The sequence below is a fragment of the Hibiscus syriacus genome, unplaced genomic scaffold (assembly GCF_006381635.1).
Source record: "Hibiscus syriacus cultivar Baekdansim isolate YM2019G1 unplaced genomic scaffold, ASM638163v2 tig00111022_pilon, whole genome shotgun sequence".
In the NCBI taxonomy this organism is placed as follows: domain Eukaryota; kingdom Viridiplantae; phylum Streptophyta; class Magnoliopsida; order Malvales; family Malvaceae; genus Hibiscus; species Hibiscus syriacus.
The window spans coordinates 4,195,043-4,212,142 of record NW_024062956.1 but is presented as its reverse complement, the minus strand read 5'-3'; the positions used below and the strand labels follow the sequence as shown (position 1 = coordinate 4,212,142).

At 35.3% G+C, this 17,100-nt stretch overlaps 1 protein-coding gene across 1 annotated transcript in view; it reads right to left on the bottom strand.

The window, feature by feature from the left end:
- Nucleotides 1–17,100, bottom strand: part of LOC120150310 (agamous-like MADS-box protein MADS4) — a 100,649-nt gene that overhangs the window by 28,427 nt on the left and 55,122 nt on the right. The window lies entirely within an intron of this gene.

Below are 17,100 nucleotides of genomic sequence, written 5' to 3'. Positions count from 1 at the left end.
GGATCCTATGACAAAGGCCATGGTGAATTCCATCTTGTGCCTTGTCTGCTAGAAAGAGAAAGAAAGGAAAAGTGATGAGCTAGAGTGTAAAACGGCAAGAGGGGAAGTAAAGAGGAAAAGGAATGTGGCCTAGGGATTTAGCAAATGGGAAAATACACAAGGATATTGTACTGTTTTGGATAGTAAGGTTCCATACACCTAGCTTATGGAATAACCACACGTTTAATCCCTGTTGATTTGTATCCATACCTTATAGTCATTAAATGAAGTCTTATTTATCTTATTTTGAGTTTTAACATTTCAGTTTTATATATTATAGTCCTTAGATCAATATTTTTGTATTTCTAATTTTTTCTCCATGCTTTATCCGAATTCAATTTCAGTCCTAACTGGTAATGTAATTAGTTTCTGTTTGTTTATACATTTGATTTTTAATTTTCTGCATGTTTCTTTTTAGTCCTTATGCATTTGTATCCTTATTTTCAAGTCATAAATTAAAGTTATGTTTATTTTGTTTTAAGTATTTTATTTTTAATATTTATATTTTAGTCACACTATTATATGTTATATTATTATTTGACTTTAGTTATAATGTTCGTAATTATTGTATCTTAGTCATTGATTTATATTGTTATAATATTTTTGGTTATGTTCAATTTAACCACTAAATTTTTAAATATCCTATTTTAGTCATGTTATTATTAAAATATTATTTGTTTCAATTCGACCATATTATATTATACATATTTTTTTCCTTAATATAATCGGTATATTTTTCATCAATATTTAAATTTCATCTATGTTGTGCATATTTAATTTTTAAAACCTTGAGATGAGCACCTAGGCTATTTTTTTTAGTTTTAGTGGCACACATTTTTAAATACTTGATATCAAGAATCAATTATTTAATTTCACCACTATACGAGGTCCACCATTATTTTGAAAGCATTCATTCCATTTTGGATGTATTTGCTTGTTTGGTTTTGCTATTGTTTAGATTCTTTGTTAATTATATGTTTAATATTTTACTATTTATGTTGAGTTTTAATTTACTTTATTTTTTATCTAGTAAGAATTAATATTATGATATATTTGTGTGTGTATATATATATATTACTTAATACGTATTAATAATAAATTTTAATTAATTTATGATATTTTGGTTGAACTTATTTATATTTTAGTTCGTTTGACATATACATTTACCTTAATATATATATACTCAAAAATGGTCTTCAAAATTTATATTTTTATTATTCTATTCTTTAAATTTTTGTTTGTGTCATTTTAGCCTTTTAATTTTCTAATTTTGTTATTTTGATTCCTAAAGTTTTTTATTTTGGTCTTTATAAGTTTAAATATTTTTTTTGCTATTTTTTATTTAGATTTGTAATATTTATTTGTTTTACTCCAGTCTTTTGAATTTCCTCATTTAAGTTATTAATTTAAAGCAATTAATTAATATTTAATAAATGTATCATATTTTAACTTGATATTTGATTCAGGATTTTCACCATTACGACAACGTGTAAGCGAAACAGTACCAATTTTGGGCGCTGTGGGGGTGCTAATCCTTCCCCACGCGTAACCGAATCCCGAACCCGTTTTAATCGAATCTTTGGTAAATGCTGACCAGCTTTTGTCTTAAAAATGATTTTTCTTAAAATTGTTTTTGAAAGACGTTTTTAGGTATTCGACCTACCTAACCCAAAGGTTGATGGCGACTCTTTTTAATTCTTTTTAATTTATTTCAAATTACTCCAAAATCACCCATTTTCCAAAATTAAAAGTCGTAACAGTTTTTTAAAACAATTAAACGATTGTCCCCGCCGGAAAACGGTTACGACAGCTTGGCGACTCTGCTGGGGATCTTTTTTAGAGAGTCAGTCTGTAAGTTGCTTACACATTGTCGTTTGGTAGAAATTATGAGTTCGAGTCTTTAGTTAACTTATTATCCTTTTATTGAAGTTTTTAATTGCTTCATTTTATTATTGTTTTACTAACATTTTTATCTTTGTTTTTAGGATTTGTCCAAAGTTTTGTCGAATGATGTTATTTTCCTATTGAGTCAAAGGGTTGAATGTTCCTCCTCACACACGTCACGAGCATTTGCATAACATAAGCTCTATACCCGAGCTCCGAACCTTTCTAAGTGGGGGCGAAAGCGACGCCTTCGTGAGAATTTATTCTCCGTACAGGCCTAGCAAGTAACCTTCAGGATTCATATACCTTATGTTTTCGTGAGAATTTATTCTCCGCATAGACATAAGGGAATGTATCCTCTCGAATTGAACTCGATCCGTTTAAGCCTATAATGGGTGAGGATTGAGGGTTTGGCAGCCCAAGGGGGCACTAACATCAAGGACAATTCGAGTACCTTTTTCTGTTAGAAACGCAACTACGCATATAGTGAACCGTAGGACGATCACCTGAGGTATAGATATATCGAACCTATGTCTGTCAGTAGGTACCCAAAATAGGTGTACACAAAGGAGGAGCGTTTCTGAACCTTTTCTTTTTTACTTTAAATATTGTTTAATAACAGCATGCGAACTAGATACCATGTGGTTAGGATTAATTTATTGAAAAATCATTGTGGGTATATAACATGTTTGGGTAGATATCATGACGGGGTAGGTGTTATATTCATCTTTAAATGAAATTTTTATTGGTATCAATTTTCTTACTTGTGCTAATTCATTTTTATTTTTTTATGTTTTTTTTGTTATTTGCATTGCATCATTCAAGATTAAGGGTGTTGATCTTCAGTTAATCGTCAATTTGGAAAGCTTTCAATAATGGATGAAAAGGATTTAAATCAAGTAGTTCAAAACTCTGAGGTACGACAGTGGGCTGAAGCATTGCAAAGATTGGAAGGGGACAGTTTGCCAGCTGATCACATGTCAGATTTAGCGGGTTATGCTTCCGTTTCTCTTAAAAGAAATGACATCCAGGACTTACGAGACATTTGGGAAAAATGGGAGTCGAGTAAGAAGAGGCAGTTTTTACCAGTGTTATGGGGATATTTCCTATCTGCTATATGTTGATATAGATGATGAGTTGATCCGAGCCTTGATTCGATTTTGGAATCCAGGGTACAATTGTTTCACTTTCAATAAAGAAGACATGGTTCCTACCATCGAAGAATATATTGCCTTGTTGCGCATAGAGGATGCTCAAGAGAATCGGATTTATTCCAAGTCCATCAAAACTCAACCCTTCAGAATCAAATTAGCCAAAATCGCAGGAGTACGTGAGGAATGGGTGGTTGCTCGTACCAAACAAAAAGGTGAAAGTGAAGGCATTTCTTGGATTGCTATTAAAGGAATCATTCAAAGTCATCCTGACGAGAAGGTGCGATTTGACCTCTTTGCACTGGGTATTTATGGCTTAGTCATTTTCCCGAAGGCCTTGGGATTTATTGAGGCTACAGTTGTGGATTTATTCGAGCAATTACAAAAAAGGGTCAACCCTGCTCCTGTAATTTTAGCAGAGACTTTTCAATCCTTGAATACTTGTCGAAGGCTTGGAGGTGGTCGATTTTCAGGATGCGCGCAATTACTATATGTCTGGATCCGTAGCCACTTCTGGAAAATTGAAAAAATTTCATATCATCGGTTTAGTACAAGTTACTCGCCTTTGAGAGAATTTCTAGAGAAAGATTGGCCAAAAGGAGTCACTAAAGACATGTGGATAGATGCCCTTAAGAATATGCAAGACAAGGATATCGTTTGGCGTGCCCCTTGGCAAATACAAAGTGAGTTCCTCTATAAGTGCGGTGACTATAATTGGGTGATGTTGCTCGGTTTATGGGGAGCAATTGGGTACGCACCACTTTTGGTTATGAGGCAATATGGTGGCCATCAATTTATCCAGTCACTGCTGGACTGCACTCATATGAGTTTGTATTCTACGGGAACAATTACAAGAAAAACATCTCGAATGCAGTTAGAGGATGGAAGAAGACTTTCTGTACTAGAGCCGATGCAGCCAAGGTAATGTTGACGCCAAATTATGAGGAATGGAGGTCTATAAGAAAGAATGAAAATATTCCTCTACCTGACCAAAGTAAGGATATAACTATGGAGGAACGAATTCAGATAGTCCCATCGGAGATAGAGATCTTAAGAGCAGAATTCGAAGCTGAGAAAGAAGGTTGGTCGAAAGAACTAGAAGAGATTCGACAAGACAAATTCATGTTGAGTATTGATGTTGACTTTCATGTCGCACAATTTGCAATGCTAAGAAAGAGAAAAGAAAAAGTAGATTCGGAGTTGAAAAATCTGAAGAAGGGTTACTACAAGCTGCAAAAATCTAGGATAACAATTGGGTCAAGTAGAGCATCAGCCCAGTTAACCAAAAAGTTAAACGCAGAGAAACATCGAAATAGAGATCTGAAGGAAAAAAACGATCGTCTACTCAAGAGCTTGGAGAAAGGGAAAGAAAAAATAGAAGAGCTTGAGCTTGATAAGAGGGAGCGGATCATAAGATACAAGGCTGAGAGTCGCAAAGCTATGGAAGAACTAAAAAGGGAGAAAGATCGAGTCAAAGAGCTAGAAGCTGAGAAGACCATCACGATCAGGGGATTTGAAACTGAAATAAATAATATGCTTGTCGAACTTGATATTAGAGGACAAAAAATCAAAGAATTTGATATTAAAAGAAATAGGTGGGAATTAGAAAAGAAACACTTCAATACTAGGCTCGAAGCAAGACAAGAGACAATCAACAGCTGGATGAAAAGGTGTGGAGATAAAAATGTACAAATACAGAGTCTTAATCGAAGGATGCAGGAAACAAAAACGAGACTTGAAGAGGATCTGGCTCAATGTCGGACTAAAATCACAGAATTCAGTGATTATATCCTGCAACTCGAAGAATCCTTGTTCCGAGGAAGGATTATCATAGGACCAAGTAACATTCAGGAAAGTTATGAAGAGAATGCCTTACTGCGAAATCAAATTCGAAGCCTGGAAAGCACACTGCAGAGTTATCAAGTACGAATCACTGAGCTAGAAGGAAATCTCCAAGGAACTATTGAACAGTGGCAAACATCGAATGATTTCTATGAAGAACAGAGTGCAGATAGAAGCAACATGGTAGTCGAGGCTATAATACAGATGAGTGAAGTTGCCAGATACATTGGGGAATTAGCTGTCGAAGCAAAGGTCATCGAGCATCACATCAATCCGGTTTCTGAGTTTGGGAAGAAGATGTCTTGGTTGATTAAAGAAGTTGTCGAACTTAATCGGATGGCTAGGCCGTATCTGTAGAAGTGAACTATTGTGTAATAAAAACTTTGTGTTCCAATGGAAGTTGTTCTATGATAATTAACTTTTTGAGATCAATACCTTTTACATACATTCATTCTGCATTGCATTTATTTTAAATATTTTGCATTAATACATGCATTCATTCATTAAAACACTCAAAATAATGTAAAATATAATTTTCAATCATTGTAGTTATTCTGGCACTCAACCACACCCGTACGGTACTCGGAATACAACTAAGAAAATGGAAGCTAGAATGATTCAACTTGAGCAAGAACAAAAACAAGCTCAAGAAGAAATGAGAGAGAGATTAAATAAGATGGAAGCAGAGATAACAAATTCGCAAACTGGTCTACTACAAAGGATGGAAGAAATGTTTAAGAAACATGCTATAGGTAGAAGGATCACGGATGGCCAAATAACGTCGTCCGAGCAAGATTTATCATATCCTCCAGGGTTTGAACCAGGGGCATCACATCCTGCGGGGTTTACTTCTGATCCCCAGCACCTACCAAGGTTTACACCAGAATCTGGTCCTCCTCCTGGTTTCACACCTGTACACATCTCTGCTCACCCATCGGTACCTTAAGAAGCACGACCTCATGTATATGTCAGCAATGAGAATCAGCAACACCACATGGGATCTGCATTCCCAAACAATTATCAGCCTGTTACTGAACACTTAACTCCAGATCTAAATGAGTTAGCTGAAAAGGAAAAAGCCAATGAACAAATAACTCAACAGTTGAAGAAATTGGAAGAAATGGTAAAATCAGTAGAAATGATTGAACCGTTCTATGGGTCTGACGCCAGAGAGCTGATTTTGGTCCCAGACTTGATCATCCCTATAAAGTTCAAAGTTCCTGAATTCGAAAAATACAATGGATCCACTTGCCCTTCCTCTCATATTACTATATTTTGCCGGAGGATGGTTGGCCATGTGAATGATGAAAAATTATTGATTCACTGTTTTCAAGACAGTTTAACAGGTTCTGCCGCCAAGTGGTATAACCAATTAACTAGAGCTCACATCAAATCATGGAAGGACTTGGCAAAAGCATTCCTAGAACAGTATCACCATGTTACAGATATAGCTCCTGATCGGTGGACTCTTCAGAATATGGAAAAAAGAAGTAATGAGACTTTCCGACAATATGCCCAAAGGTGGCGTGATATTGCTGCCCAGGTCCAACCCCCTTTACTCGAAAAAGAAGCTACTGTAATTTTTGTCAACACTTTGAAAGCTCCATACTTGGGGCACTTGCTTGGAAATGCCACCAAAAATTTTGCTGATTTGATCATCTCTGGTGAGCTCATCGAAAATGCTATAAAAAGTGGCAAGATTGAAGTAGCTGAAGGGTCTAGCTCCAAAAAAACCCGTATACCGGAAAAAGGAGAATGAAGTTGCAAGTGTATACCACAAGAATACTGCAAATAGTGTCACAATAACACAATCAAAGGCGGAGAAGAATGGCATGAACACCGTCAGAAATGATTTCAAGGGACCTCGCAAGGAGAGAGAAAAAGTATCATTCACACCACTACCCGTACCCTATTCAGAGATATACGCTTCATTATTAAAAGCAGATGTGGTACGCCCCTACCGTTTGACTCCTCTTCAACCACCGTACCCTCATTGGTATGACGCAAATGCACATTGTGATTTCCACGATGGAATTGCTGGCCATTCTATTGAGAATTGTTTTGCCTTCAAAAAGATAGTGCAAAATCTGATTAACACAGGAGGATTACAGTTTGACACAACAGATGTAAAAAAACACCCACTACCGAATCATGGAGGCAAAGGGATAAATGCAATCCAGAAGGAGAATAGGAGGAAGGCAAAGAAAGACGTTCATGAAATTAAATCTCCCTTCAGTTGGGTATTCCAACAACTCTGTCAGGCTGGCATGATTCGACAAGATCCTAAGCCAAAGACCAATGAGTGTGGACACTATTGCAAATATCACCAAGAAGAAGGACATGAAATTCAGCTTTGCCCTGAATTCAGGGGGTTATTACAAAGATTGATGGATCATAAGGAGGTAGAGTTCTTTGAGGAAGATAAGGAAAAAAGAGAAGAAGATGTCTTCATGACAGAAAATTCTGAGCCCGTTCACAGAACAAGTAAGCCAGTGGTCATTACTGTGAAACCATCAGCAATGAATTCTGGGTCGTCAACACCAAAAGTTATAATCACAGCTCCTTCACCATTCCCATTTAAAGACACCCGCAAGGTGCCTTGGAACTACACTGCCAATGTTTCATTAATAAGGGAATCTGGTTCGCTAGAGAAAAAAAAGGTAGTTGAAGGTGAAGCACCAGGAGGCAACTTGATAACTAAAATAGTGAATGAAGTTGGTCACTTCACAAGAAGTGGGAGGTGCTATTCTCCCGAGATATCGAAAGAAGAAGACAAAGTGAAAGCAAAAGGAAAAGTTGTAGTGGTACCGCAGAAGATATTCAACGATGAACCCCCACCAATGATCAATAAGCCGGTAACATAAACACAAGCTCAAGAATTCTTGAAGTTTCTAAAACATAGTGAATATAGTGTAGTTGAACAGCTACACAAGCAACAAGCACGGATTTCGATTCTGGATTTGTTAATAAATTTAGAGGTACATCGGAATGCTTTACTGAGAGTGCTCAATCAAACGTTTGTGCCTGAGGATATACCAGTGAACAAGTTGGATCGAATTGTAGGGCACATAGCTGCTGACAATTATATAACTTTCACTGATGATGAAATTCCTGATGGAGGAATGGGATCGGTAAAAGCCCTCAATATCACAACTCACTGTCATGGTCATGTCTTACCAGGTATTTTGATTGACAATGGGTCTGCACTTAATGTTATGCCTATGGCCACATTACGAAGGTTACCGATGGACAACTCACATATGAGGGCCTACCAAAACATTGTCAGAGCCTTTGATGGAACTCAGGGGGATGTGCTTGGAAAGATAGAGGTACCACTGTTGATTGGACCAACTGTCTACAATATTGATTTTGTGGTGATGGACATCAACCCTTCATATAATTGCTTGCTTGGGAGGCCATGGATTCATTCTGCAGGGGCAGTCCCTTCGTCCTTATACCAAAAATTGAAATTAGTGTCAGATGGTCAGTTGATTAGTATTGGGGCAGAGGAAGAAATTATTGCTTCTGTGACGACTGACGCCCCATATATTGAGATGGATGAGAATGCTCTAGAGTGTTCCTTCAGAGCCTTAGAATTTGTCAATGCTACTTTTGTTGCTGAAGGAAACAAGATTCCTCGCCCACGTTTATCTGATTGTACTAAGATGATTGTGCGAGAGACTCTAGGAAAAGGAGCCAAGATAGGAAGGGGTCTTGGTAGATGCCTGCTAGGGACTTTATATCCCAAATTTGTCATGATGAAGAGCGATCGCTTTGGGCTAGGATTTAAGCCTGATTTTCAGCAAAGAAAGAAAGAAATGAAAAAGAGAGGTGAAATAAGAAGAGCTAGACTAAAAGGAGAGGACATTCCATGGGAGCATATGTCTTTTCCTCCTCTGATGAGCTCTTTCAAGTTTGGAGGAGTGTTTGATATAGAGCAACAGTTAACCAGAGAGCTTGACGAAGAAAAGCAGATGAAAGACAACAACTTGTTCAATGAAGCTATGGAGGGTTTGGTCATTAACATGATAACTAGGGATGATAAAGCAGGAAGATATTTGGCTGGAATCCGTCCTTGCTTCCCAGGGGAAACACTGAAAAATTGGATTGCAGAGGATCTCCCTATAGTTTTTAAGATTAATTCAGAGTAATACCCAGTACTAATCCTTATACTTGTGCCCGCAAGTATTAAGGAATTTTCATAAGGGCAGCTATGTTAACTCTACTTGCTTTCAATAAAAGACAATCTTTTGTTTCTTAAATGACCATCATTATTTTTATATTTTCATTCTTTATTCTTTATTCTTTACATTCATTTCATAAATTTTGGTCTCCTTCCAAATATATATTCGATTCAATTTTTCCCTTTGCAGGTGTCACCATATCAATAGCATGAATGTTTATGAATTTAATACTGAGATAAACATTGAGCAACCCATATGTCTGGAAGAAATCAATGAGTGTCAAGATGAGGTAGAATGTGATGTTCCTAACGAACTATTAAGACTGGTAGAAAATGAGGACAAACAGATTTTACCTCACCAGGAAGAAACTGAGGTTATAAACTTGGGAACTAATGATGATAAGAGAGAAGTAAAAATCGGCAGCACACTTTCTGCTGAGATAAGGCAAGACTTGATAGATCTTCTTCGAGAATACAAGGACATCTTTGCATGGTCTTACCAAGATATGCCAGGCCTGAGTACAGATATATAGTAGTGCACAAGCTTCCGATAAAGCTTGAGTGTAAGCCAGTTCAGCAAAAGCTCAGAAGAATGAAGCCAGAAATGTTGTTGAAAATTAAAGAGGAAGTGATGAAACAGATTGATGCAGGGTTTCTTCAAGCGGCAAAGTATCCAGAATGGGTTGCCAACATAGTCCCTGTGCCAAAGAAAAATGGTAAAGTTCGCATGTGTGTGGATTACAGAGATCTTAATAAAGCAAGCCCGAAGGATAATTTTCCATTGCCTCATATAGATACTTTAGTGGATAACACTGCTGGTCATTCGTGGTTTTCTTTTATGGATGGCTTCTCGGGGGTATAACCAAATAAAAATGAACATTGAAGACATGGAAAAAACCACATTTGTGATTATGTGGGGCATATTTTGCTATAAAGTGATGCCATTTGGTTTGAAAAATGCTGGGGCAACTTACCAAAGAGCTATGGTGACTCTTTTCCATGACATGATGCACAAAGAAATTGAAGTGTATGTGGATGACATGATTGCCAAGTCCAGGACTGAAGGTGAACACATTCAAAACTTGAGGAAGCTTTTCCAAAGGTTGAGGAAATATCAATTGAAACTCAATCCAACTAAATGCACATTCGGGGTAACGTCAGGAAAACTCTTGGGTTTCGTGGTAAGTCAAAAAGGAATTGAGATTGATCCAGATAAAGTAAAGGCCATTCAAGATCTTCCACCGCCTCGTACACAGAAAGAAGTTCGAGGATTCTTAGGAAGGTTAAATTATATATCTCGATTCATTTCACAATTAACTGAAAAAATGTGACCCAATTTTCAAATTGCTTCGAAAGAACAACCCCGAAGTTTGGAACTACGAGTGCCAAAAGGCTTTGGAGATAATCAAGGGATATTTGTCTAATACTCCAATTCTGGTATCACCAGTCCCTGGTAAACCATTGATCCTTTATCTAACGATCTTTGAAAATTCAATGGGATGTGTATTGGGGCAACATGACGAATCTGGAAAGAAAGAGAGAGCTATCTATTATCTAAGAAAAAAGTTCACTGATTGTGAGAGTCGATACCCGCCAATTCAAAAGCTATGTTGTGCTTTGGTATGGACTACTCGAAGGCTCAGGCAATACATGTTATACCATACTACTTGGTTGATATCTAAGCTTGACCCTTTGAAATTTTTAATGGAATCACCAGCTTTAGCTGGTAGATTGGCTAGATGGCAGATGTTGTTATCAGAATTTGACATTGTATATGTGAACCAAAAAGCAATCAAAGGGAGTGCCATAGCAGATTTCCTTGCAAGTCGTGCCTCAAATGATTATGAGTCCTTAAATTTTAATTTTCCAGACGAGGATCTGATGTGCATCACAACCAAGGAGGAAACAAATTCAGATGATAAATCTTGGAGGTTGTATTTTGATGGAGCATCTAATGCTTTAGGACAAGGAATTATAGCAGTATTGATTTCCCCAGAAAATGTCTATTATCCTTTTACAAGCAGATTGGAGTTATTTTGCACCAATAAAATGGCAAAGTATGAGGCTTGTGTCATGGGGTTAAGAGCAGCTATAGAAAGAAAAATCAAAGTGCTCCAAGTATATGGAGACTCCTCACTAGTGGTGTATCAATTGCGAGGAGAATGGGAGACGAAGGATCTTAAGTTAGTGGAATACCGAAGATTGATCCTTGAATTGGTAAAAGAATTTGAAGATGTCACTTTCAATTATCTCCCTCGAGAAGATAATCAAATGGCCGATGCTTTGGCCACACTTGCTGCAATGTTCCAAGCAAATGATGACATGATGTATAATGTATAATACACTGTTATGATATCGAATAAGAGGTAGATGGTCATCCATGATATTATGATATTTTGCAATACATCAAGCATCAAACTTACCCACAATGTGCGTCTGAGATCGATAAAAAGACAATAAGGAGAATGGCTGCCGGATATGTATTAGATGGGGAAGTTCTGTACAAAAAAGAGAGTGATCAAGTTTTGATGAGATGTGTGGATGCCCGAGAAGCAAAAGGTATACTTGAAGAAGTGCATGAAGGGATATGTGGAACACATGCAAATGGGCTTTCTATGGCCAGGAAGATCATGAGATATGGATACTATTGGGCCACTATGCATTCAGACTGTGTTGATTATGCAAGAAAATGTCAAAAAATGTCAAATCTATGGGGATAAGATTCATACATCTCCGTCACCTTTGCAAGTGATGACCACACCATGGCCGGTTTCTATGTGGGGCATGGATGTCATTGGGACAATTACACCAAAGGCTTCGAATGGACATTGTTTCATATTTGTGGCAATTGATTACTTCACTAAGTGGGTTGAGGCTGCCTCGTATGCAAATATCACGAGATCTACAGTTTGTAAATTCATAAAAAAGGAGATAATTTGTCGGTATGGATTGCCAGAAAGAATTGTCACAGATAATGCCACTAATTTGAATAACAAGATGATGATAGAACTTTGTACTCAGTTCAAGATAAAACATTCTAATTCAGTGACCTACCGTCCAATGATGAATGGAGCAGTGGAAGCAGCAAATAAAAATATTAAAAGGATCATCACAAAGACCACTGATACTTATAAAGATTGGCATGATAAATTACCTTTTGCCTTGTATGCATATCGAACTACAGTGCGGACTTCGACAGGGGCAACACCTTTCTCTTTAGTATATGGGATGGAAGCAGTCTTGCCAGTGGAAGTAGAAATCCCATCACTTCGAATTTTGAAAGAGGTGAAATTGGATGAAGCTGAATGGGTTCAGGCTCGGTTTGACCAATTGAATCTCATTGAAGAAAAGAGATTAAAAGCTATTTGCCATGGTCAGATGTATCAGAAACGGATGATGAGAGCTCATGATAAGAAAGTTCATCCAAGAGAATTTCGAGAGGGTGATCTAGTGCTAAAAAAGATCCTGCCAATTCATAAAGATTTCCGAGGGAAATGGATGCCTAATTGGGAAGGTCCATATGTTGTCAATAAGGCCTTCTCTGGGGGAGCGTTGATCTTGGCAGAGATGGATGGAGAAAAAATTGAGAAATCCAGTAAACTCAGACTCTGTCAAGAAATACTATGCTTGAAGAAAAAAAGGAACAAATAAAAAGATGAAAAAATGAAAAAGAAAAAAATGAAAAAAAAAATGAAAAATGAAAAAAAGAAATGAAAAAATGAAAAGAGAAAAAGGAGGGTTTGAGATGAAAATCCGCAAAGGACATCTTGAAACCAAATGAAGACTTTGAGTTGAAAACCTGAAAAGGCTGCTCAAAAGCATTTTGAGATTAGGCATCAGACAACTAAATCTTCTTGAGGGTCTGATATTTTGAGAGAAGCTTCACATCTATAGACATTTTGGCAATTCTCGAAGTCCTCCAGACAGAAGCTCAACTCAATAGTTATATCAAGTGGATTGATTCAGGAACATTCGTGCTAATGATCCATAAGGACATTTGACTTATGGTTTTAAATTTCCATTATTCATGTGATTGCCATAACTTTGTAAATTCAATTTCTTGTCAGTAAATTCGAAGTTTGTTATTTCAAGTTCCAATTTTATTCATTCTTCTTATAAGTAGATTGACATGTCATTAAAAAATAAAAGATTTTTGGTATTACTCTGAATTAATACTTCCATATTAGATATTCTAGCCCTAATGATTGAAAAGAGTAGGATATGACATGGCTAAAGAAAATGCATGTGAGTTGAGAAAAGAAAGCACATTGAAAACACTGATATTTTGATACGCTGACAAAGATGAGCATTTCAAAAGGAAACAGAAAAGGATTTGCATGGGAACGAGAGAAATGAGAATTTGCAGAAAATAGCCCAAGCAAAATGTGGAGTGCAAACGAAAGGACCAATGACGCATTTAAAATGAAAATTTACAGGACCACAAAGTTCATAATATTAAAATGCCATCATGCATACATCAGTAAGCATCTATAAATAGGAACATGCTCATTCATTCATATTCATTGAAATGCTTTGACAGAAATTCAGAGAGAGTCAATAACAATTAAGATTCACCGCAGAAGGAGGTGAACCAACATTTCCAATGGAGAGTTCATAATGAGAAGAACTCATTCGACAGAGGGAGAAGAAGTTCATAATGAGAAGAGCTTGTTCGAATTATCACTCGATTTATGACATTTTGAATCAGTGATACCTCGCTTGAGGGATTGATATTTTCAGGAGAGTTCATAATGAGAAGAACTCATCCAACGAGGAAGAAGAAGTTCATAATGAGAAGAACTTGTTCAAATTCGCATCAACATTTTCAATGGAGAGTTCATAATGAAAAGAACTCATCCGATAGAGGGAGAAGAAGTTCATAATGAGAAGAGCTTTTTTGACCTATCACTTGATTCACGACATTTCGAATCAGTGACGCCTCGCTTGAGGGATCGACATTTCCAATGAAGAGTTCATAATGAGAAGAACTCATCATAAAGGAGAAAGTTCATAATGAGAAGAACTTGTTCCTTTCAAATTCACCACAGATGGAGGTGAACCAACATTTCCAGAAGAGTTCATAATGAGAAGAACTCGTCCTAAAGGAGAAAGTTCATAATGAGAAAAACATGTTCTTTCTAAGTCCACCGCAAAAGGATTTTGGATCAACATTTCCAAAAGAGTTCATAATGAGAAGAACTCATCCACGAGAAAAAAGAAGTTCATAATGAGAAGAACTTGTTCAATCTAACGACGAAGGAAGAATAAAAAAATGGTTGTCTGTTTCGTCTTTGCCCTATTCTTGTTAACACAAGAATGTGCAAAGAGGGGCAGCTGTAGACACCCGTTTTTTTTTGTCAAAGTTAAAAAATATTATTAAATTATTATTATTATTATTATTATTATTATTATTAGTATTATTAAGTGTATTTATATTTTTGTGCAGGCCAAATGTGGTCCAATTATAAGCAACCCAACAGACCCAGATCAATAACAGTACCAAGCCTCTCCACCGACGAGTCACTAAGGCTAGTCACCTCTGAGCAAGTTGAAACATCATCATCACCATGTCAGCCACTGAACAACAAAAAACAAACAAATAATATCAGCAAAGTCAAAAGCATATCACCTAAATCATACCTAACCTGTCAATATCCTACCAAAAACGAAGAAAATGCAGATGCATCCATTAAGATTAGGTGGAGATATCAACCATAAAATAGGCAGAGGATTAGAGAAAAAAAAGGGGGAGATACCAGAGAGCATTCAAATAAAAAAAAAAGATTGAAAGAGGGATTGGGGAAAATCCTGGCAAACGACACACTGTAAACTCTATATTCAAGCAATAACAAGGGTATCAATTATTTACTATTTTTCCTATTATTTTCATCATTTTTAATGCATTTTTCTTTTGATTTGTTCACCTTGCATGTTCAATTAGGTTGAGTAAAATTTCTTTTCGATTCTCTTAGGGTATGGAAATATATATATATATATTAAAAAAAACCAACATAGATATACATTTTTATTGTTTTCGAATATAACTTAGTTGCCCACAAATAACAGAAAATAATATGAAAAATAATTAGAGAGGGGAGAGTACAAGAAAAAAGAAAGAAAATACTGTGAGAAAATACTGAAAAAAAATCCATTCGAAAAGCTTACCTTAAATCGAAAAGAAAAAAAAAACCCCGAAAGAGTAGGGAGTAGGGAGTGTCGTTTAACTCCTCAACGGATCCTATGACAAAGGCCATGGTGAATTCCATCTTGTGCCTTGTCTCCTAGAAAGAGAAAGAAAGGAAAAGTGATGAGCTAGAGTGTAAAACGGCAAGAGGGGAAGTAAAGAGGAAAAGGAATGTGGCCTAGGGATTTAGCAAATGGGAAAATACACAAGGATATTGTACTGTTTTGGATAGTAAGGTTCCATACACCTAGCTTATGGAATAACCACATGTTTAATCCCTGTTGATTTGTATCCATACCTTATAGTCATTAAATGAAGTCTTATTTATCTTATTTTGAGTTTTAACATTTCAGTTTTATATATTATAGTCCTTAGATCAATATTTTTGTATTTCTAATTTTTCTCCATGCTTTATCCGAATTCAATTTCAGTCCTAACTGGTAATGTAATTAGTTTCTGTTTGTTTATACATTTGATTTTTAATTTTCTGCATGTTTCTTTTTAGTCCTTATGCATTTGTATCCTTATTTTCAAGTCATAAATTAAAGTTATGTTTATTTTGTTTTAAGTATTTTATTTTTAATATTTATATTTTAGTCACACTATTATATGTTATATTATTATTTGACTTTAGTTATAATGTTCGTAATTATTGTATCTTAGTCATTGATTTATATTGTTATAATATTTTTGGTTATGTTCAATTTAACCACTAAATTTTTAAATATCCTATTTTAGTCATGTTATTATTAAAATATTATTTGTTTCAATTCGACCATATTATATTATACATATTTTTTTCCTTAATATAATCGGTATATTTTTCATCAATATTTAAATTTCATCTATGTTGTGCATATTTAATTTTTAAAACCTTGAGATGAGCACCTAGGCTATTTTTTTTAGTTTTAGTGGCACACATTTTTAAATACTTGATATCAAGAATCAATTATTTAATTTCACCACTATACGAGGTCCACATTATTTTGAAAGCATTCATTCCATTTTGGATGTATTGCTTGTTTGGTTTTGCTATTGTTTAGATTCTTTGTTAATTATATGTTTAATATTTTACTATTTATGTTGAGTTTTAATTTACTTTATTTTTTATCTAGTAAGAATTAATATTATGATATATTTGTGTGTGTATATATATATATTACTTAATACGTATTAATAATAAATTTTAATTAATTTATGATATTTTGGTTGAACTTATTTATATTTTAGTTCGTTTGACATATACATTTACCTTAATATATATATACTCAAAAATGGTCTTCAAAATTTATATTTTTATTATTCTATTCTTTAAATTTTTGTTTGTGTCATTTTAGCCTTTTAATTTTCTAATTTTGTTATTTGATTCCTAAGTTTTTTATTTTGGTCTTTATAAGTTTAAATATTTTTTTGCTATTTTTTATTTAGATTTGTAATATTTATTTGTTTTACTCCAGTCTTTTGAATTTCCTCATTTAAGTTATTAATTTAAAGCAATTAATTAATATTTAATAAATGTATCATATTTTAACTTGATATTTGATTCAGGATTTTCACCATTACGACAACGTGTAAGCGAAAAAGTACCAATTTTGGGCGCTGTGGGGGTGCTAATCCTTCCCCACGCGTAACCGACTCCCGAACCCGTTTTAATCGAATCTTTGGTAAATGCTGACCAGCTTTTGTCTTAAAAATGATTTTTCTTAAAATTGTTTTTGAAAGACGTTTTTAGGTATTCGACCTACCTAACCCAAAGGTTGATGGCGACTCTTTTTAATTCTTTTTAATTTATTTCAAATTACTCCAAAATCACCCAT